This window comes from Leptosomus discolor, chromosome 7 (assembly GCF_034619465.1).
Source record: "Leptosomus discolor isolate bLepDis1 chromosome 7, bLepDis1.hap2, whole genome shotgun sequence".
Classification (NCBI taxonomy): domain Eukaryota; kingdom Metazoa; phylum Chordata; class Aves; order Leptosomiformes; family Leptosomidae; genus Leptosomus; species Leptosomus discolor.
This window is the reverse complement of record NC_141397.1, coordinates 29,919,147-29,941,139: the sequence shown is the minus strand read 5'-3', so window position 1 is coordinate 29,941,139 and position 21,993 is coordinate 29,919,147. Positions and strand designations below refer to the sequence as shown.

Below are 21,993 nucleotides of genomic sequence, written 5' to 3'. Positions count from 1 at the left end.
CCTTTCTATGGCTTTCACATTACCTAGATCCATCTGTCAAAGCAGATTCTGCAATAGGTCATGTAACTGACAAATCAAAAATTATGGCTCCGATTCAGGAAAGATTTAGTCCATCCCTGTCCAGTTAAGCATTTAAGTATTTTAAGTACATGCTCAAAGTCCATCAAAGTTATGGACATGCCCAAGCAGTTTTCTTGAACACGAAAGGTTGGCTTGAGTGAAGCTTATACAAACGCATTTATTTTTGTGAATTAATGTCCTCCCTCATCTAAAGACAAGACCATGAATAACACACAGCACTGAGGATCAGTGATGACCATACAGCAAGTTTCAGAGGAAAAGGGAGAGATTTATCTTGACAATCTGCAGGAAAAGCTGCATAACTCTAACCAGTGCCGAAAGTGCCAGATGCAGGACTTTACATAAATGCAATAAAAACTGGACAAACTTAAGGTAACATGCCTTCAGCCTCCAAAATGTGACACAGGGAATGCATGTCCACAAGGCTTGCCATGCAGCTGCAGGTCAGCTAAACATAGCCTACCTTTAAAGTAGGTCAGGCAACAATGGTACCTGACCAGGGTGTATGGTGGCTCTATGATTTATTAGACTAAAGATAGGTACCGACATGTATTACAATTGCTTCTTCAAGCTGAAACACAAATAGTAAAGAGTGGGTATATACTGAGTCCCCAGCTGTGGGACTGTATTATATATGCCACCTGTGTAAGGATGTGCGATCAGAGCAACATCTTTCACATGTAAATTACACTGCACTGCAGAAATGGAAGCTTTGTGAGGAACAAGTTCAACTTGAAAAAACATTTGAGTTACACTTCAGGAGAAATATAGTACTTGTGAAGGAAAGGAAGAGGCCACAGCAAAACAAAGCCCATTACATGGGTTGGAATCTGTGCACAGAACTCCATTCAGGTAGGGGAAGTCACAATATAAGCAGTGGCCCCTAAAAAGTTTTGATATTGCAGCTTTGGACCTGCCCATACCAAAGATACCAGATTCAGCATGCCATTAAATCTGAAGTAGAGAGCTCACAAGGGAGGAGATGACAATAAAAATTCACAATGGTATCTGGAAAACTGACCTCTTCCTGGAAACCATAATTTAATTTTAATTAATGTACATTTCTAAAAAAAAAAAAAAAAAAAGGGGGGGGGGGGGCAGGGAAGGATGTTAAATTAAAAACACAGATCTGGTTCCTATCTGTTTTTTCCCAATCACAGAAAAACAGTGTATGAGAATAATAAACTAAACTATGTTAACCCAGCTCATGGTTTTACTTATAGTCAAATATGAAGCAGCTTCAGTGCTTATGAAAGAGAAAGGAAACTTCCTTTCTTCAACGACTTCCAAAATTCTGTGAATGAAACTTTACCATTCATCAGTGTGAATTCTTGTCTTGCAAATATACTACTCGGGAAGTCCCTGGTTAGCAATTGGTGAGATCATATGTAGTGGTCTATAGAGATTAAAAGACAAAGAAATGCCCAAAGATGTAACAATACAGGCACCACCAAGCCTAGAAGACAATGAAGGACCCTGTGTCCTTTCACAGGCATTTTGTTATCCCGATATATATGCATATCTGTAGGTTAGGTTCTGCTCACAGCGGCAGCAGCAGCAGAACAGGAATATTTTTGGATAGTCAGCTTTGAACAGGTGTCCTAGGTTACAGTGTAAAATGTGCCAAAATAATAATAATAAAAAAAAGTATTCTATTACCATCTTCAGGAGCTGTTGAGACCAGGTGGGGCGGTGCTCCCTGCCTCCCCCCTCTGGACTATCTCCTGTTACTGGGCACAACAATGCCTTATCGCCTGACCCATCGATAACTCGCTCCTGGGCTATCTCCTGTTAACGGCCCATCAAGGAACTGCCTCACGACTCCCCATCCCATTGTGAGATGCTCCGCCCGGGGGGAAGGAGCCAAGCAGTCCATGCTAAATAAAAACTGAGATCTCGAACACCCTAGCAGCCTTCTTCCACTGGATTCCCACAGGAGTTCCCCCCCCCCCCCCCCCCCCCCCCCGGAGTTCCAGAGGACAAGAGCTACCTACCTACCACTGGACCTTCGGAGGAAGACCAGACCCTTTTACAAGATCGCTGCTTCCACAGAACTACACCCATCACTTCAGGAGGACTGCAGCCAGCATCTTATCGGACTGCTACTGCCACCCTAACAGGGTGTCAGGTTGTATTCCTGACTCTGTCAGTGTAAACCAGTGGGTTGGTTTTTTTTTTCCTGCCTTGTGTTTTTTATATATATATATATATATATATATATATTAGTAAAGAACTGTTATTCCTATTCCCCATATCTTTGCCTGAAGGCCCCTTAAATTTCAAAAGTATAATAATTTGGAGGGAAGGGGGTTGCATTTTCCATTTCAAGGGAGGCTCCTGCCTTCCTCAGCAGACACCTGTCTTTCAAACCAAGACAACAGGCTACCTCAGAAATAAACTCAGCTGAAAAAATTGAGCAAGAATGCTTCTCTAGAAAGACTTTAGTTTATATTCTGCTTCACACTTGGCCTAGAATGGCCATAGAATCATACAGCGATTTCAGCTGGAAAAGACCTTCAAGATCATCGAGTACATAAATTGTGCTCAAGGCAGAACCAAGCTCTGCTTTCTCCCCTGGTTTTTATCCTGTGAATGATAGAAAGTGCAGGATGACAAAGTTGGCTAAAATCAGAGAAAGTGGAAATAACACCCAGGCCCCTGCTCCAATGGCCAATGGGAAACTAACAAGGAGGCAAGCAGAACAGGGCTCTGCTTTGCTGCTCTGCCACCAGAAGGCTCCATGAACATCATCAGGAAGGCTGACAGAAGGCAGGGGAGAAACTGGACAGAATTTCTGCCAGCCTATATACCCTCTTATGCCAATTCTTCTAAGAGGGAAGAGGGTAAAGCATCAACAGAAAGCCCCTCGGTGCCCTCCTGATTCAGTGGGATAAAACAGCTCCTAGAAAGTAGGGCAGTTCTCTCTACTTCCATTCACCAATGCCATGCTTTATATGACCAGACCAGTCAAGGCTGGTCTCTGATTCCGTATACTGGCAGAGCACATTGTGAGGGGTGGGGACTGCAATTCTGCTATTATGAATTCTGTTCTGAGTAAGGGCTACATTAAAATCCCAACACCTCTACAAGAAATTTTACTGTAGCTCCTCTATGCTGATTACATAATGCAAATGTAAGTTTTGAAACTGCTGGCTGGAGAGGAGAAAAAAAAAAATTGAAAATAGCTGTATTTTCCAATTCTTCTACCAACCAACTTGTTCTCTAAGCCTGGCTGTGTTACAGCAATCATCGTGTTACACTCACTGGGAGGATGCCTAAGCATACACATGTAGATGCATGTTTGCATGCATACACACACACTAAAGTTCTAATACATGTGTAAATTTCATTCTGTATTTACTCATTTACTGTAAGCACCATTCCTAATGGAAAATAGACCATGTCTCCTTTTTAAGGGAATGATTAGGACCACATGTTCCACTGACTCTTATGTTGAGGCCTTGCCGATATTTTCGAAACCAAATTACTAACAGCATACTAAACTTATTTCCCTGGTGGAAACCACTGGCTACTAACTTAGTGAATATAAATACATTTGTCCCTAAACATGCAAGTAATCATCATATAAAGCCAGAGGCCTAAAATGAGTAGGTATGGGGCAGATGAGAGCAAGGTTCATATGCAATAGTAACATATTCTATAACCGAATGACTTTGTTTATCTGAGAAACCCAGTATTACATCACTTTTCCTAAAGAGAATATAAACAGCACATTTTTGAAGAAACAGTTACTTAATGTGCAACTTGTCACCACTATCAGCTTTAACATAATAAAATACATGTGGAAAATCCCTTGAAGCAAACCTTCTGCAAAAGCAGATTCTTCTCTAGTCTGGGTCAGAGGGTGTGTATGTCTATGAAGGAAATGCTATCTCTCTCTCTTTCACACACCCACTCACTGTAGGTCACACAGCAGAGCTCACTGTTGTGATGTGTCTGCTGTATGCGTGGCATCAGCTCCTTGAGGTAAAGAAATTACCATTGTTTCTTGAGAACCATCTGTGCCTTGTAAAGAAAACCAACAAATCACACTTCAACATATTAAATAGCAGCAGTCATTGAAATTTCAACCAAGGATCTCTAAAGTACTTTGCAGACAATGAATAAAGCATGTTTCAGCAAGGTAAATATTACTGTCCATATTTTGTAAATGGAAACCACAGCACTGCCTAGATGAATAACTTAACCAAAGTCACTCCAAAAAAATGTGGAAGTGACAAGCATTGCAATCAAGCTCCAGACTCTCTAATTTTGGAACCACCAGACTTCAGCCATTTCTGGATGAAAGTTTGCACAACCTGACCTCGAAAGGTACAAAGCATCTCTGGGCAGTAGATAAAGCCCCTCATTTCTCTTTGACTCAATGAGCAATATTGGTACTAACATGTCAGGGGCAGGCAAGCCAGGGCAGTTTGACCCAAATTCTGTTTTAAGAGGTTAAAGGAAATTTTCCAGTAAATGGATCATAGCACCTCCTGTATTTTGCACTAGGCTCCTAGATAATTGCTGTGTAGGACTCTGAAGAATCACTCTTGTACCAAACACATTTTCTATGCAAACCAGCCTGGCCTGATAAACGTTTCATAGCACAGCTCTGTCAAGAAGATTTTGACAACACAACTTTTATACTATAGCTTTGTCCGATGAGCAAAGGTTGATAATTTTTTCAAATTATGAGATGCAGAAGTAGTAAATATAAGAAGGCAACCATTACACCCTTATTTAACTTCATAGCCCTAAACTCAGACCTCTGAATCAAAAATACCATCTTTAAGCCATTCTAGTATTTTATCCTTTATAATATCCTAAATCTTGAAACTGTTCAAATTATTCTGTGCGACTAATTGTTCTCAAAGTTTATGTCAGAAATAGAATAACCTGCTCCATTTCTTTTTGCAGTCTGAGTTGACATTTCTTTTCATTACATAGGAGAATCTCTCCCAAAACTGCTGGCAAAAAAGTTACAGGCGAGCAGCAGCAATGGGTTAATAAAAGATGGTATGCTATTAGATAAACCTTTTACAGGTTTGCATCTGAAAGTCATAACATAACCTTTTATTTCATGTGTCACTGTGACAGAAGGTTTTCAAGGCAGAGTTCTTGAAACTGCAAGATGTTAAACAGATGTACTGTACAGCCTTCCAGATTTAAATCATGAGAACTGCATTTGCAGCCTGTGTGTTGTATCCCCATTTTTTTTCCCTTATCGGCTTTGGATGCGTTAAATAAAACCGTCTGGTTTATGCACCTTTTTTTTTCCTTCAACTTTTTTTTTAACACAACGTATCCTAAAAATCACTTCATCCCCCCTTTCTTTCCTTTTTTTCTTGAGACTAGAAAAGGTTATTTAAAAATATGTCTTTTAGGCAGGGAAATCTTTCTTTCTCTTTATTCTGCAGGTGCTGGCAACCCAATCCAATTTGTTAGTGTAAAAAAGTCATCCGCTGTAGAAAAAGGCAGGAAAGATAGCAGTAAAAAATAAATAAATACAAACAAACCTGCTGAAATTTCAGCTTGAAATGCCTCAACTACTGAAATATTGATAATCCTCTACCTTTTCAGTTTCAACTGTTGCTTCTACTCTGACAAACCTCTGTTAAGAAATGTTTGCATAGTCATACAATTCAGCTTGCCATGCCTAGTCAGATGCCACCCCTTGTCCCTTTGAACCAATTAATGCAATCATACTTTAAATACATGGTCAGAATAATGTAGATCATTAAGGACCTCTGGTAGTCTTCTGGTCCAAATCGCTCATAAGCCATGGCCAACTTTAAAGTCAGATGAGGCTGTTCAGGGTCTTGTTCAGTCACATGTTGACTGTCTCTAAGAATGAAGATTTCAGAGCATCTCTGATGCAAAGCCTAACTCCACTACAAAATTTTTCTTCCTTATATCTAATCAGAATTTCCCTTGCTGCAACTTGTGTCCGTGGTCTCTTATCCTGTCAACATGCACTTCTGGTACTAGGATTTTATAAGTTCAGTGCAACATGTAATTAGTATTTCTCAGAAGGGCACACTGCTGACTCATGTTCAACTTGATGTGCACCAAGATCTTTGGGTCTTTATCTGAGAATCTGCTTTCTATCTAGTCAATCCCTAACCTGTACTGCTGCATGTGGCTGTTTATCTCAGCTGCAGGACTCCACATTCGCTTTTCTTGGACTTCAGGAGATTCCTGCTAGCCCATTTGTCCAACATCTGAAGGTCCCTCTGAACAGCTACCCTACCCTCCAGCATGTCAACCATTCTCCCCAATCTAGCGTCACCTGCAAACATGCTGAGGTTCACTCAGTCTCACTGTCCAAGTCACTAATGAGGACTTATAAAAGTACTGGCTGCAGTATGGACCCCAGGGAAACAGACTATATCGGATATACCATTGGGTATACAAAGGCTGAACTCACAAACTCACAACACAATTGTATGTTCCATGCAACAATGCATGAAATAAATGAAGTTTCCAACTAATAGAAATATGTAAATCCACTAAATTGGATAAATAATTTTATGGTAGTCCGCATAGTACAACAGCTGGAACTTATTTATGCTTTTTTGCATTGATATGTACCTTTTAATTAACACTGCTGGTATTTTTCTAGGTATTCAGTGCTACAGAGAAATGTGGCATGTAAATGAATGGAGGAAGCACACTCCTTGAGCCAAAGGGGTTTTTCCAAAAATCTCAGTAAAATACACTAGACAAAAAGACAGCATATCAACCATCACAGTGTAAAACTGTGTGAATGCATCTAGATATTAACCACACAAATACTCCCCTGAAGAAAAAAAGAAAACCCAAAGAATTTGTATGGCAAAAAGCAGGAATAGGAACAGACAGTATTTCCAGCAGAGGGAAAAACAAGCATGTATGGATGAACACCACAGCAAACAAGTCTGAAAAAAAAAATGCAAACCAGCACCACCACCTAGCTTTTTTCATCCATGCAGAACAGACAAACCATTTCAGGCAGGCAGTTACAACAGAAACAAAAATATGAAAAGAAAACCGTTTACAAGAGAAAGAATATATGAAATTCAATAATGAAATTTAAACGATTAAACTTCGTAAAGCGTACACGAGCATGAAGTAAAAAAAATGCATGAGAAGTAAAAAAAAAGCGTAAGTAATTACACCGCTGTGAATGTCACATTGCACGAGAAGCATGCTGGTTGATGGATTGGGGTCAGAAATACTCAGCACCTTTCAGGTTCAAGTCCCTGGAGCTGTTTGAGTTTAGGAAAAGTCCAAAGTAAGTGCAAGCAGGTGGAGATCCCATCTCACTCTGAAAGAAGCATATATACATTGTTTTTATTGTAGCTATCTCTGTCTTGGCATTTACCTACTTAGAAACAAGACAACACATTCCAAAGCCCTGCCATGCTGAGCTGCTCATAAAACTCTCCGTGCAGACATTTCTGTTTCTCAGGTGCTTGGAAGCAAAGACATGCACAAATCGACAGACAACTCTTGCCACTGTATGCAAAGTTCTGAAGTTAGCCAGGGCTACTGGCTACAGTTCTTCTAAAGAAGAAGCTTTAAATCATCAACTTACACAAGACAACCAACTTCACCTAATCTGTGAAGAACCTTCTGCCTAAAAATGAATACAACTGAAAGAATAGTTTCTCTATTCTGGCTTCTGCTATTAGTCAGCACTAGATATATGGCACAGTATAAAACAGCAACAATTTAAAAAATAAGGAATAGTTTTTAAATGTGTAATACCTAACTGACTTCAAGTCAGCTGCAAAAATCAAGTAATTGCAACTGTTTCAAAAGCATGTATTTCTCCCACAATACAGAAAGCTGGATTATAAAGTCAGGCTTTCCATCTGAAAGTTGAACTTTCATTAAAAATTCGTGTTTTCAAGTAGCATTTTATCAAAAATCTAGAGCTTTGGCATAAATCTTCTAAAGAGTATGGAAAGTCATAATGCTTATAAATATATTTGGAGCAATAAGTAAGCAAGATTTTATTAAAAATATGAACTTAATATGGAGTTACTTTTGAAGTTTCTAAACACCAGAGCTATGTGAATAATTGCTAGCCAATCTCAGATCAAAAATTAGATCAACTAGAATTAGAGGTCAGGAAAAAAAAAAAGCGCAAGCTTTTTTCTCCTCAGTATGAAGACAATGAAAAGGTCTTGCTTTGACTGCATGAGATGTTCTAACTGAACAAAGACAACCTGCTGTGAACCACCTCCAGGCTCTTTCCCTAGACCCTCTCCCTGCTCTGCTTGTCCAAAGAAGCTGGTGGGCATCTTGCAGTTTTCAGCTGTTTGGTAGGCAGCTCATAAGATCAGAAAAAAGGATGACTTGGATTGATTTGACCTCAGGACTGATATCATTCCTCCTTACCGAAAGAAAAAATCCCATCTTAATATTATCATAATTGTAATAGAGTATCATCATAATATTTATGCCACTCATCATCCTTCTGAATGGAGGGAAACATTTCTTCAGATCTCTTTTCTGATCCAGGATACAGTATATTTAAAGAAAACGCTTCATCATCTCCTTACTATTTTGTTCACATTTAACCTTTTGACAATATTTTAAACTAGTTATTGAATTTGATACAAATTACAATTTTACCTATTCCAGAACCACACTTCTAGTGAATGATTCACAAAAAAAAAAAGTATTAGCCCAATTCTGTTTAGCATAACTGTCATATAAAAAACCAAAAGCCTAACACAGAGAATACAAACAAAAAAAAACCCAACCTACTTTTAAGCTATATTTTCCAATCAGGAGAGAAAGTCAGGCCCATACATCATTTTTTTCAAGGAAGCAGTGAAGAAATGTTTATCTGTTGCATACTTCTTTGGTAGGAAGAGTACATGTCAGTACGAGGCTACATACATTATGAAAAATCCTTTCCTTTGGTAACAGAAAACATTGTTAGGTCAGGAAATATACTTAATATTTTACTTTCCTGAGAACAGCTGCAATGATTCCAGTACAGGGGATTGAGCGGGAGGGGGGACAACTTCACCATTTAACTGAACCAACTAAAACATGCAGCCACTAAACAGAGAAAATATGATGGCTATTATCAGCCACAACAATCTCCCTCTGAATACTTTTATTTCTTTCTGTAACCTCTTTGGAGATTTCGAACAAAGGCTAAATTTAGAAATGAAACAGGAATTTAGGACATAATATCTTTGAGAAACTTATAACTTACTTCTTTTAGCATAAATAAAAAGATGGAGGTTTTCTAAGCAAGAACAAATTTCACATTATTTTTCATCCTCCATCATCATTTCAAATACAGCTGCAATGTATTTTACATGCAATTTTAGACTCTTTCAGAACTTTGGGCAAATGTGATGATTTACTAAGTAAGCACACAAAGCAGTAGGCAAGACTACTCTGCAACAAGATATGTTCTCTTATTCTATAATTGGTGAAGTAATTCCCAATTACACCTTATACATAGAAATTTCAAGCCTCTAATTGATATGCATAGATTTTATACTTTGATATAACATTTATTTTTTCCCATTTAATTACAAAAAAAGTCCCTGACAAAAATCTTGGAAAAAATTGTTAAAAACATAAGATCTACTTATGAATCCTTAGTTACTTCTGTTGTTATCTATTGAGCAGTCAAGACTAAGGAATTTACACTAAACTCTCCACATCCCCTCCAAAAAATTAGTGTCCTCTGTAAATGAACTGGTGATCTAACGTTAAATACTCACATCAAAGTTTATTTGTACCCACCCAAAGGCTGGCCTACATACTGGCAGTTTCATCAGAAAAAGCAAGCAGTAAATCAACAAACTGAACTCAGAAGCTATCTGTAGACCAGTTGCACTGCTTTTTCTGTAATATACCTTGTTGTCTTTTTTACATCCACATTGCTTGGATACTGATATTTTACATTGATTTTTAATTAAGGGCATAGCTAAATACAAACCCTATTCATATCTGAGCGAATACTTAATTTCAGTTGCACCCATCACCCTACTCACTTCTGAGATTATTTAGATAGTCAGTTAGAGAGCTACTTCAGCTAAGATTGCAGCATCAGTTTTTGCTCCTTTGACACAGGACAAACTGATGCAAAGGCAATAATCTCAAAGAGAGTACACCCGCAATGGGATGAGTGCACCTGCCTTTCCTTTTGAAGCAGCTGAAGGTTTGTATGCACAGGATTTGGTATGTCCAAAACAAAATAACCACTTAAAACAACCAAGAAGGGGGGGAAAGTGCTTTGTATTGTGAAACAACAGTAACAGTTCCTTCTAGACCCTTTCCTAGATGAGTTAAATAAATATATAAATATTTAAAATATATAAACTATCTCTACAAGCTTTCATTTCATGTTTATTTTTCTGTTGCTCATCTGAAAAGAGAAGTAAAACGTACACAGCGAGAGTGAATGTGTTTGCATTTTGCTCTAAAATAGGAAAATGCATGGATTGAAGAGTCTTCCACAACAGCAAATACGTCACAAGGAACTTGTAATTTGATGTTATTTTTATAAACCTGTTTGTAATATAGGATAGAGTTAGATATTTATTTGATTAGCAATTGCACTGGTCTTGCCATGCCTTTAATTTCACTTAGAATAGCTGTTTGGCCAAGTAACATTTTAGTTTTTTATATTCTGAAAGGACATATTCAGAGGATAAAGACATGAAAGTATGTTTAAATTTCCAAATATTTTGAAATTTCACTGTGGAGACACTGAATGTCACCTTCCTTTAATAACACATTTATAACTGACACTAGTTGTAGCAGCATATTTACTGGAGATAGAGCTTATGACAGAAAAAAAAGCAATTAGAGAAAAATCAGTCTATATTAAGGACATACCTTCTGTGTTTCAAAACACATGACTTACAAAAGACTCAAGTATACAGTCCTATTAAACACATATTCTTACGCCCTAAGAATAGGATCTAATGCTGCAAAATCCAACAAGTTGTTACAGTCAATAGGGCTCACCACACAAAGTATTTCTCTTTTCAAATATATCACTTTAGGGTGGAGAACATGGCATACCAGAATACTGCATCAATATAACTAAAGTTCCCACTAGGACATACTATGTAGTAGGATAACTTGTGTATAAATACTACATCCAGAAAATACACATTGTGTCGACAGTGGAACACAAATTCCAGATTTACTGTTAGATTCACAAGGAAAATGTTAAGAACAAAGAATCAATAGTTTGAAAAATACATAAAGATGAAAATGTAATGAAAGTAGAAAGCAGTACAAATAAAGCATCTGCATGCTGCACACTATCAGCACTTTTCAGTATCAACGTACATATAAGAAAAAATGGAAAGTGTAATTTGCTACTGCAGTTCTCAACATGAACAAATAACATATCCCAAACCAGCCCATGAAAGTCATTCAAAGATGGCAGATTCCTATGTAAGATACATACATTAAAGGTCAGATAACAAACCTATATGGGAAACTGTGGGATGTAACAGAGAGACTCTTTTATCAAGTCCCTGATCTTGATGAATTTGGTACAAACTAGCAGACAAGAAGTCAGGTTTATCTGCCGATAGTATTAACAGAGATGAATATAATGATAATAATATGATAATATCTTGATAACTTCAGACCCTGAAAGACGCTGTCTCCCTTCTGAAAATAATGACGCTCCTAACCTGTAAATGGCAGCCCCTAAATCTAACAGAGCATCATGACATAGGATTTGGGGCAAGGGGGGGTTGAACACACAGGTTGTCAGTAAATATTATTCTCCTTTGACTTCATAATTTCTCAGGGGTAGGGGGAAGAAGATGGAGATTTTTACAAAATGTGTGATTACACAACTGATTTAACCATCAAAGTTTCTCTAGAACTCAAAGCCTGTATATCTTGATGACTGAAACAGAGACCAGCTGGTTTAGAGAAATGTGTAGTCTGGAGCATCACAGGAAGGACTAGAGAAATCCTGACTTCTCCCTTTTTTCATTTGTGACCCTATTGGAAATACAGTATCTGAAAGAACAAGATGTGCAGATACTAAATGGTCATGCCTACTTCGGGTGCGACTTGAGGACTGGAGTAAGACGTGTTTCTGTTGCCTGCTCCATGCCAAGAGGGCATCAAACTACATTTGGCAGAAGCTTCCCTCCAAAAGCCAGCTCATGGAAAGGGCAACCCCTCAAAGTGCCCTCACAGATTCCTGGGAGACATAGCCTGACCTCTGAAATTCCCAGATCCATCTGTCATCCTAGACTGCCAATACATACAGTTCATCACAGATAATTAATATCCTGTTTGCAACATTGGTATCAAAACAGCAGGGAGGAACTGCTAGGAGGGCGTTTTGTTTGGTTTTTTTAAGAGGTTCTTTTTTTTACTTCTTGTTTTTTCTTAGAAATTAAACTGGAATTCACAGTGTAAATACTGTCTGCTTGGCATCTCAATTTATCCTTGTGTGCCATTCCTAAACTTGGCTCAAAACTCCTGAATTCTCTTTGTCTTCTCTCACATGCAAGTCAGGATCTCCATACTTAATACTACCATTAATCATCTTCAGTGCACTACCTTCACACTGAGGCAACTCTTTCATTATAGGAATGTTTATTTTTATAGGCCATTACTGGCATGCATAAAAATATAAATGCATTTTCCTCTTGTAAGCTATGATGTGTTTCAGGTGTCATTCTAGGCAATTAAAATTCAATTGGGTCATCCCAAAGGTCTGTCTGTAAACCTGATCAAAATTTGACTTTTTTTTTTTTTTTTTTTTATAATTAACAATACACCTAGATCGTTTCTCAGGACTTCAAAAAACTTTTTAAGAACACCTGAGACCACCACCAACATTAATCCATATTTGTATGTAATTCAAAAGAAGTTTTACCTGTAAAACATATCCTACAAAATTACAGAACTTTTGATTTAAATTGTTATAACTAGATGCTATGGTTGCTAAGTAGCCAATTGAAATTGTGTGCAGAAAATTTCAACATGTGGCTGGCTACTCAGAGTGTTGACACCCAAATGCTGCAGCCAGTTTTAAGCTTAGGATGAGTTCTTTAAAACAATGGTAATGCTCTTGGCCTCAGTGACCACGCACAGTGAGGAAATACTTTCTGCTTCTTTACAAACTGTCTGCTTGAATCACACTAAAAACCTACATGAAACCAGAGATGAGAAGGAAAATGGCAATGACAGAGAAAGCTTGCCTAATTAATGCCTTTTTGTGGTGGCTGGAAATCTAAATCTTCAAATATCCACTCCTTCTCAGCCTACATACTTGCCTTTTTATGGCTCAAATATTCCTCCTTGTTAGTAAGAGGCATAAAACTAAACCAGTATTTTTTAAAATGTTATTGCATAAATACAATGCAGAGTGAACAAGTCAGCATCTCATTTGAAAATGTAACTTTTTTTTTCAGCAATGAGTGGGACTCCAAGATGAACTTAGGCTGGAGAGTGAGAAATCTCATAATTTCAGAGTGATGGGCCAGGGTCATGGCTTACGCTATGATTTTTAAATTAAGTTGAGTACTCAGGAAAAGCAGCTGAAGATCAAATGGTAACTAAAGCCTGATCTACACAGTTTCTGCACCTTTTTTTTTTTTTGCTGCTGTTGAATTTTCCATTTTATTTTCTCCCTTGCTAGAATACATTTATCATCATCTGTAGCTACTACCATTTGAGAGATTCTGAAGTGCAAGATGCCAAATACTTAATGTCCGGAACATCTTTAGTATTTTCATACCTACAAAACATAACTTAGACTACAAAGCTCCACCACGCTACTTCTATTGACTAAAAAAAAAAAAAAAAAAAAAAAAAAAAAAAAAAAAAATCTATTTAGAAGTGAACAAGACCTATAGACCTATGACAAAATCTAGCCCTTATGCTCTCTGAGAAAGTAAAAAAAAAAAATCCAAGCTACCTTCATATGAACACCAAAAAGACAAGGTGGCAATTAATTATGAAAACACAAAAATACAGTAGGAAATTTTAAAAGCGACCCTTTCTTGGAAGGAGTTAGATACTGAGGCATGTCTAAAGTTTAGTCTGAAATCCCAGTGTTTATTAATAATTCTCCTATAAATTTAGCTTAGTAATTAATCCACATCTACTTCAGAAAAATATTTTAAAACAAAAAATGGTGGTTTTTTACTTGATTAGGTATGGTCTTGTGAGTCGGGCAACCAACAGGCACAGATGGTCTCACAATTTACATATTGTGGGGAAAGTAAAGAATACCTATGTTTAATTGACCATTACTTCATGACAGTGATTCAGTGAATGCTCAGATGAGGAAAAAAAACTTCTAAAGAATCAATTGAATCAATTGGTTCAGCATATAAACTCTCCTCAGGCTGTGAGACTTGATGAGATAAACATGCACATGTATTTCCCCCCTTCCCATCCATATTACAGACTTGACACTCATGAAACTTTAGATAAATGCAACAAGTGGGTTAAATAAAAACTCATTCAACCCCATAGTCAGTTTGTATGAACAGAAGTAAGAGCTGGGCTCATACTCTACAAGGGATTTCTAAGAAGTTACACACGATCTAGCTCAGTACGTCTTAAAGTTGGACGGCCCTACCCTGAGCACACTCTGGTAGTGCAAAATGCCAAATACAGATTCTTTGAAACCAACTGATGTCACTTTGATGAGCTGCAAGGTTAGGGAACCAGCATGTAACTCCTGCAAGGACAGAAACTAATGTAAGAGTTTGAGGCGCAAGGGACATGCATTATGGACTCCTAACACTGAGGTTTCAAAACCAGGCTCTTTGCTTTAAAACCTGAGCATAACCTTTTGACAGGTCTCCTTCTAGAAGGGAATGCCCCAAAAGGCTAGGTGACTCATTGTACCTTTGAATGGCCATGACTGCAATGTAATTTTAAAACACAATTTAGTATTTTATGAGAACAGACCTCCAATGATACATTTTTGAGAACTCAATATTCTCTGTAACCAATAAATACTTACGTTAATCTTTTCTCAAAGGAATACATATACAAATGGTATTAGCTGAAGATGTCATTCATGTATGTACACATTAAAAAAATTAAAAGAGAACTCTAAAAATGCTGCTACTAAGCATCTTTTGCTTGCTTGCACAAAAGAAATACGGTACAATCTTTAAGTGCACACTCAGCTTCTTTCCTGTCAGGCTCCTCCCTCATTCAGTGAAGTAAAAGATAATGGTTTCATCTCTAAAAATCTTTATCTTTAGCTAAGGTGTAGCTCCAGCTCATATTTTAATATCTATCACTCAAATCACACACACAAAAAAATTTCTCTAGTGCTTTCACATTAGAAGCTATACTTTCCAGAAGCATAAATACTCCATCTTTACAACATTGCTTTTTAGAGTCCCAATTTCCTGTCTAAGAAACAGAGTACAGAGAAAACTAGGGGTAAAACCAGTATGTTAGGTTTTTCAGCATTTTCAACAATACTACATTTTTAAATGACCAAAGACTACTTTAAACAGTTTCGTTCACATCCATGAGAACTCAGTGCTGATGCATCTTTAGCATATGGCATCACAAGGCAGGCATTCAAAACATGAGGCACACATGTTTAATGACCACCTTTCAACATTTTGACTAAAGTGACTTACCCAAAACCACGTGTGAACTGTGTGGCAGATGCAGGAAGAGATTCTTGTCTGGCATTCAACTTCTATAAAAATGAAGCCATATTTCTGCAACCTCTTACCTCTTTCACTACTTTTCATATTCTGAATCAAATTAATTAAGCGTCTGACAGACAACGTGGTTCACAAGGCAGACTAAATGCTCTCCTACTGAACAGACAAGTCTATCCTGCACACTTCAGGAAGAGGGTACAGCAGAAAGATGGTACTTGATTTAAAATAATATCACAGCATTCATGAATTAGAGGGTCTTCTAGAGTAAATAAAGTTGTTGGTGAACTTTCTCATGCTTGTGTTGTTCTTATCTATTTATTGTGACATTTTTAGAAATCAAAATTCAGGCACTGAAAAAGCCTAACCATTTTGTCTAGCATAGCTATACAATTTCTAATCTAGGTCTTGAGCAAAGCTGACTCCTTTAGGCTCTCAAAACACAAAGTACCAGAATATGTGGCAGCAGGTGAAATCATATCTTTTGCACACGCTATCTGGGGCTCCATTCCTCTTTATTCTTAGCCAGCTTCTCTCCCCAACCCTTAAAGACATGGGATAGCAAAAGAGCACATTTATGACACTGCATTCAATTTTCTGCCCAAGTCTCTTTGAAAAAGAACTAATTCTTTAAAAAGGAGCAGCAGATCTCCCAGGCAAAAACCAGTTGTAAGAATATGTTGATATGGTAGATGATAACTTCTGGAAACACGTTATCAAACATGAGTGGATCATTTTATCAGAAATGTTTCCAAACTTACTTCAGTCTTAAGCAGACAACCAGCACTGGCTCAGATCAAGCTGCAAAGTTATAGGCAAGTGAAAACAAAACCTTCTAACAGAAAGTGTTGAACTACCTCCTCTATCATTATTTTTCTTATCTAGGCAATGGGTGTATATTAAATATGTGTATGAACAAAAGTCTATCATTAACATAAACATACATTTTTATTTAGAACTCCATCATATTTCAAGACTTCTCCACTATAAGCTCTTTACTAGTCATTGTAAGCTAGGCAGGCCACACAGAAACATGGCATAGCCATGGGCTGCATTTCACTACAGCCCAAATTTAAAAAACACTTCTATTACAATATTGCTCATACCAAAACACAAGTGATGTCTCATTTTAAGCACTTCCTATAACATCTGGATATACAACTGTCTCATAACACATATAAAGCCTGCATGACTGTGTGTATGTGGGAATCACATACTAAAACCAGTCTTCGATTTGGATTTTCCATTTCACTTCTTCAAACTATGTTCCATTCCTTAATGCTTTCCACTTTAGAACAGAATCTACTTCCCAAAATTTCCCACAGACCAAAAACTAGAAAACATTTGTAATCTAGTATAGAAGAGCTACTTTTGACAAAATTAAAGGGTTGGGTATGGTTGGTGGTATGGGTTGTTTCATTGCATAAAATTTAGGAATTAAATTTAAAGAGTTGGCTTGAAACTCCAAATCAAAGCTGGGCAGTGCACATTTTCAACTTAGCAAGACAGGCAGAAAGAGAGCTGAATTCCTGTTACAAAATAGAATTTATTTTTAGACACCTTTGTGTGGATGTTTCACTTTCAATTAATAGGCACTTTTAAATGTAAAAACTTTCCATCAGAAAATTTCCAAACCATTTTTGTACTTGAGACACATGCAGAATTTAATTCCTCTCTTTCTCTTGTCTGTTAGGAAATACTTCCAGACACATCGTATTACCTCAGGCCTTCATCAACTGCTTTTCAGTTGCAGAAACCTCTATATGTAAAAAAACTCCCTGCAGTATTATGGACATGAATATAATTTCACTCGACTTGGGACAGCCCTCAGTGGGCCACAAAAGTCTATTTCAACATAGAATAACAATTAAAATATGGCCTTATTTAAAAAAAAAACAAAACAAAAACCCACCCAAACAAATAAAAACACACAACCAAAGAAAAGCCCAAGCAAAACCAAAAACCCAAATCAAAAACAATCATGCATAAGATGATCTAAAACACCCAACTAAAACAAACAAAGAAAAAAAACCCCAACCAACCAAAACACCAAACCAACACACTGTATATCTTTTGCTGTTCTGTGTGTTCACAACACTGATTGTAGAAGCTTTTACCAGATGCTAGGAAAATTCTGCCAGGAAGTGTTCAAATGAAATAACTTCCAAAATAAGAGACAATCTGGAGGTTAATAAAAAAAAACGACCACCTTCGTAAGTTTCCCCAAATAATAAACTTAAAACATCAGATAATTTCCAGCTATCAGATATTTTAATACTCAATTTACTGTGGGTTTTTTTCTAAAGCACATACAGAGAAATGGCTAAAGGAACTGTAATGGCCTTCTGGGACAGGAAGACTAAGGTTTCTGTAAAAAATGTTAAATTAACTTTTATAGGGATGCAAAGTCAGGGAAGGGTTGTTAAGGGATGGCCTCTTGCCACAGGGTGGAGTTTTGTTTTGGTATCCTTTTAGAGTCTGCAGGTGTTTGGCAGGAGCCGAAATCAGGGCCAGCTGTGATATTTCAGCTCCGATATTTCCCTCCCCATATTTCTCAGAAGTGATGCAGCAGGGTGATGTCTTACACCTGATGTACTCAACTTGTGTGGTATGACTGTAACTGCTTGGGGGGGGGGGGGGGGGGGAGAAGTACTACTGCATGGCGTTATTTTTATTTTCAGCTGGCAAAACTGTTATAATAAAATTCAACAATATGAATGGATTTAATCTGGTAAAACATCAGATAAACAATTTATTAAACTGCCCATAATACTTCTGGGTTGTTTTGTTGCTTCTTAAGTATGCCAGCCGTTTAATTAAAGTAGTAACACCGTATAAGAACGGTGAAAGAAATTAGATTGAGAAAAAGGAGAGGCTAATGTTTTAAAGAAAACAAAAAACATTCAGTTCCCTCATTTAACCAGCAAAGATCTTTGTTCTTTCATACTTAGCTGCCTGCAGTACAGTGCGTACCTGGTTTTGTTTTGTTTTATCTTTTGGGAGAATTTAAATAGTTTCTATTAAAAATGGTATTCTCTTTTAAGTATGTTTTTCTTGGAAAACCTCAAACCACATTGTATTTCATACACATGTTCCCCAGGGTATGTTAAATGGGACCATACTGAGGTCACTACTAAGTTTTTAAAACGTTTTAAGAATTCCTTTAATGTTTGTACTATCTTGGCTTGGTTAAAAGAGCACATTTTAAAAAAAAAAAAAGCTTCATTAAAATAGTCTATACTGTACTATTAAGAGTTTGTAGGAATTTTTACATTCTTTTCTCCCTCTTGTTTTTAAGAAAATTGTTCCCTTAACCAGCAAATCTGCTCCTCTTTCTCTCAGCCTTTTTTATCCATACATGCACAAATACACATATACTTCTGTCCACAGACTGATTGACTTAGCAGTGCAAATGCCTGTGGTATCCATTTTAACTTCACAAATGATTAAAAGATTATAATCAGTGGGAAAAGTGGACGTTTCACTCCATTCATGGAAAAAACAGTATCACCTGGCACTCCAACTAAGTAAAAAATTTTCATGTTTTTTGGCAGCTCCCTTGGAGTATGATTGAAGCTGTTAATGGCATTAACAAAATGTCCTGGGATCAAAAATATGCTGGTTTATCTCAGTTTATAGAAGTTATACAAACCACTCACCCTTCAGAGTTCTGAGGTCCTTTTAGTTAAAAGAAAATAAAATTTGAAAACATGACCCACCTGTAGCTGATGAAGTTCCATTAGACCACTTCAGTCATCACCTTTACTTGTCCTTCCTATCTCCTCAGACTTGCTTCTATGCCTCCCTTGCACTATTCCAGCCCCCTCCCAGGATTTCTGTCTTTGGCTGGTACCAGACCTGTGTACCCTTTGCAGCATCACTGACAGCTGAGCTGGCAGATGCTTTGACGACTATTGACATCCAGTGCATCTTGGTCACTAATGATGCAGGACTGCACTTACAATGAATGATGGTTGCATTATGGATATCAAAATACATAGCTCAAATAGGAAGATAGAGGCAATAAAATGGTTAATTTTGATTAAGTGGTTAAAAATGGAATTGCTGGTAACGTCAAAATGGAAGAGGTTAGCAAAACCTAAGTATTAGCTATTAGAGACAGATTAGAGTTTGTCTATATTGAAGTGTCACCAAGGATTGATGTTTTTCTGGAGCCTTTACAATGGCTGAAAGCAAATGGATATGAAAAGCAGATTACTGTGTTATGATAAACTCTTTCATTTTACATCATACTGTTTGTACTTGTTGTTATACAGTATTAGTAAGGTTATTAAATGCAAGCTGAGTGACACCTTTCCCCGAAATGTATTTTCCGATCTAAACTGAGCCTGAAAAAACCCACCATATAATAACAGGAGCACTGTGAAGAATGATTACAAAGTTCTCATACTTAATGACTGGGATTAGCTTTACACATGAGAAAAATCTCACTGTGATTACAGGATGTTCTTGTGGTGGGTGCTGGTTTCTCCCTGTTATAACTAGGATTCCACAGTGCAGAGGACACCTAGATTACAGATTCTCAGGTGTTGCTAGATAACTTCCCTAGCCTTAGACATAGTGTCAGGGCACTGTCATGCTTTTTAAGGTTTCAGAAACCAAAATTACAGACTGGCTTAAGAAAGAGCAAAGCTGCACACAAGCATTTATGTTTACCCCAGACACATGCTGTCTACATAGCAGCAGCAAGATGAACAAGTGAAGGGAGACTGGGCAAGGCACAGTGGCAAAAACCACAGTTCAGAAGACACGTGAAGGTAAAAATCTTTGCTTGAACTGTCCCTAGGCCTCTAAATCCAAGATATGGATAAGTGACTCAGGGAAATTAAGCTACCTGTAAAGATCTTAAGTCTTCATCATCAAAATAAAAGTTGTGTAGAAATTAGAAAAATATACTTAAGGGGCTGAGCGTGCTACTCTCAGAATTGCTGGTCTGTTGGATGGTCTCTCAGACATACAAAGGTGGAGTGAGGGGCTTATTTATTTTTTTAAGTGATGTAAAGTAAGTATCTTCCCGTAAGAGTAATACCTTAAAATGTCAACACTTTTCCGTATTTCATAAAAGAAGAGGAAAGAACCGCAGTCTTTTTCTCTCTCCCCTCCCCTTGAACAGAGCAGTAACTGTGAGAAAATGCTTAAGGAGGCAGGCAGCACCAGAAACAAAAATGTGTAACATGCAGCCACAAATATTGACATTTCATTTACAATAGTAATAACAACACAGTGTCCAAGTGCCACTTATTTCAGAGAAGGGTGTAAAAAAGACATTTTCAAGCAGTTTCATGAGGGGAGGGAGGGAAGAGATCAGTATGCCCCTTTACAGGAAAATATTTTGAAAAACCTGCCATATGGTGGTATCAGACTGCAAAGCAGTGTGATACCTTTTATGGATAGGCTATGTCAGGTAATAACCTGACATATCTATATAAATAATATATAATATAATTATAATATGATATAATTATAACAACGTAAAAATAATATTCAAGTGAATGCTAATAAAGGCAAGGTAACCAAGCAAACCTCTTTTCAGTTCGGAAGGTAACGGCCATCCGACGACATACCATGTTTTAAAAAGCCATCTCTGTCAGAGTGGACCTGACGTAAAATTCACAGCATCAAAAAAAAAGCAAAGACTATTTTTCCAGTGTTCCACCAAGTACAGCCAAGGTAATCACGTTCTGAGTAAAATACTCTTGCTGTATGCTCTTCAAAGCCCAACCTTAATCCCTCTGAAAGTTACAAAGTGAAAACTTTGGCCCATCCATACTTTACAGCATCATACAACATTTTAAGGAGAAAGCATGTATTTACTTAAGAAAAAAAAAACCCTTATTTCCTTGCAGTAGCCTAACAAATATTGTCTCTAAAATTATAATAAATATATTTATAACAAACATATTATTAATACCATCCTGGCAAACACTTCTTGACAGTAGACATGGACATGTACAAATTCGCTGCTTTTTCTTTCCCCCCCCTCCAATTTTTCTGGTTACTTTAATTATTAGGAAATAATTTAAAGGAGATTCATCACACAATAGAATAGCCACAAAATACCGTGTTACACTATTCAAGACAGTATAATTCACTTTGTGTTGGGCCCTTTAACCCACCATAAGCCACAGGGTGAGAAGAAGGGGAGGGATCAAGGAATGTGTAGGTAAAAGCACTGTTTATAATTCAGTATAGATGCAATTCAGTGAAAGACTTAACATTTAAAATAAATATATAAACAGCT

The 21,993-nt window shown here is 37.3% G+C and overlaps 1 protein-coding gene across 1 annotated transcript in view; it reads right to left on the bottom strand.

Moving 5' to 3' along the window:
- Positions 1-21,993, bottom strand: part of SUGCT (succinyl-CoA:glutarate-CoA transferase) — a 327,908-nt gene that overhangs the window by 169,469 nt on the left and 136,446 nt on the right. The gene's annotated exons all lie outside the window — the stretch shown is intronic.